Genomic DNA, 2,899 nt, shown 5'->3' with positions numbered 1-2,899 from the left:
TTTCTTTTGACACTTTATTTCTTTCTGCCTCTGAAACTATGCTTTGTCCTAGAGTTTCTCATGCTATATTAGAGTTTTACAGCTTTCATAATACTCGTTTTTGATTAAGCTATTTGACTATTACATATTTAGGAAATAAACAGGAAATATGACTCAGCAAATGTCCCCCAGCTCCTGCATTTTTTTCTTGACGCTTCTCCCCTATTCTGAGAAAAATTGATTTCAAGAATCCAGCAGACGCCTGGGTAGTTTTCAGTCCTCTGTTCTATTCTTTACTTCCACAGAGTGTAAACATTTTCATTATTTTTATTCTGAAGACTCCAAGACTTTCTCTGTTCAACTTGTACTACATACAGTAATTCACCTCCAAGTCATTCCTAGACATTTCTATTGGATGTTATTTATGTCATATTCTATATGTCCATTTACACGCTTAGCATTTTTCACTGAAAGTTGCTACTCCTCCTAACATTACTATCTCTATTAATGATAATTTTGCTCAGCTACCATGGTAATTATTATAATTATTCCTTTCTATATATTTAGCCACCAAATTCTGTCACCTTTAAAATTGTTTGTTTATTTGTCTCTTTCATATTTCCACTACTGTGGGAAAACCTTATTACCTCAATGAGCCTCTGGCATAGTCTTCTCCTTGGTATCTCTTAACCTGCCCTTTGTTTAAACTTGACTTTCATATTGTTACACACTTGCTCAAAAATACTTACTGAATTTCTATTACCAGCTACCTTAGCAATCAATTCATTAGTTTAACTTGGCATGTCTTTAAAATTCTAGCCACATTATAGTTGTTCAACTTGTTTCCTGCAAAATCTTCTCTTTAGTTAGAAACCAAATCATTTTAATTTCTTCCTCAGACTGACTGCATGGTCATTCCTAACTCTGGGTCATCACTTCTGATGTTTGTCTCTCTTGGAATGCCATCTACTTTCTCTTCTACTTATCAGAGTTTTGTTCATTGTTGATGGCCATAGAAGAATAATTACAAAGTTAGAGCTAAGTTTCAGACAGACTTCAAATATGAGAAATATAAGCCTCCTAAAAGTTCAACATCTTATTCAAACTAACACATTGAAGCAATGACAGAAATAAAACTAGAACCCAGGTTCTTTTTTGTCTACGTTTTCTATGTTACAGTATGTTGCCCAAGTGAACAGTTAATGCTCCCAAATTTCTCATGAAGTTTCACTTGCCTGTTTTAACCTTCCATGTTCTTATAGATCGTAAGAGTAATCCAGTAGATGAGATAATTTCTTTTACTGCATGTATTCAAACTGATATAATTATTATCATCCTGAATAATTCAAGTTAGGTCTGCTTGCTGGAAAGTTTATATGTTATACTAAAACCCTCTGTAGGAAGAACTCCAATCCTCTGGCTTTTTTCCTGCCATCTTTAGTAGCACAATACAAATCTATTCCTTGGGGGTCAAGACCCAACTCTTCACACATGTATATGAAATAATCCTGTTTTCCCTTTGTCAATGTCTTATCACTTCTTGAAGGTCTTTTGATGTGATCTATCACACACACACACACACACACACACACACAAACATATAATTATTACATATATATATATTAGCCAGGAACTTTTAAGTGGTAGGATATACAAACTCATTTAAAAATAAAGTATGAATAAAGGCTATATAACCCTTACCAGGTGAAGGATATTCCCTGTCAAAGTTGGAAACAATGAGATGCTCCGTCCCAGTGAAACTTCACGGTGGACCCCAAAAGGAACTTAAAAGGTCAAGGTTTGTCTGGATCATATAAAGACAAACACCTCTTCTGTGATAGTACCATCAATATCAAATAAATCATTAGAATGGAAGTAATAAAAGGTCTTGCTGAACTTTGTGCTAGTTCAGGGTAGGTCAGAACCAGTGAGATTTTTGTTTATGCCCCTCCTTATTTCTACCTTCCTTTCTCAAGACTTCAAAAAAGGATAGCACATTTTGGCAAAGCCTTTAAAAATGTTATTACAGAAAATTTAAAACATACAGTCTCACATAATTTGTAAGTAAGCCAAATTAGTAGATTATGAAGTCCAAAAAAAAAAAAAAAATCTGACTTCACAAAACAAATGTCAGGAGGGAAGTAGTGTGTTGCTTAAACTTCCTGTCTACTTTCTCATGCAAGCCTATTACCAAAGGTGAGAAAGCTGCCCTCTAGCATTCACTCAAATGATACCCGTAATGAATTGCAATGGTGGGGAAAAAAAAAGATCTTATCTTTTAAGTATCCAAGAATCCAAGAAAAAATCAAGAAAGAATTTATCAGCATGGGTGTGAGACTAGCCCCATTAAGACATAGAGTAAGGAATGGGAACTTCCATGAAGAACAGAAAACCAGGAGGTATTCAAACAACTCATATTGCATATGCATGTTTTCGAACTATTCACCCACCTCATTGCTCTGTTATAAATGGCTTTAGTTTGACTCTTTTTCTACTTAGACTAGGATGCCCAGCACTACAGTGAGCTTATTAATTCCAATAGTTAGGCCCCACATTCTTATTACAGGTGAAAATAGTATTACATTTTTGAGCTACCACATCATATTGTCAACTTGTTTTAAACTTACGGTTGCCTACAAAATCCAAATGTGTTCACGTACACTACTGCCAAGTGTCATTTTCTTTTGAACCAGATTATAGCCCATCAATCCAATATCATTACGTTTTATTATTTTTTTAATACTTTCTTCTCTCATGTCAGTTTTCTTGTCCAGCTTTAGACTATAAGAAAAATCTCAAAAATATTTTAATAAATATGTCCTACTTCTTCATCCAGATCATTGGTTAACATGTTTGAATAAGAGAGGGACAAGGGACAACCTCTGACACACTCTTAAATATCCATTTCATTTTAACTTTA

The sequence above is a fragment of the Propithecus coquereli genome, unplaced genomic scaffold, assembly GCF_000956105.1.
Source record: "Propithecus coquereli isolate 6110/MARCELLA unplaced genomic scaffold, Pcoq_1.0 Scaffold121, whole genome shotgun sequence".
NCBI classification, from domain to species: Eukaryota; Metazoa; Chordata; class Mammalia; order Primates; family Indriidae; genus Propithecus; species Propithecus coquereli.
The sequence above is the reverse complement of the archived record's forward strand: the minus strand, read 5'-3'. Positions refer to the sequence as shown.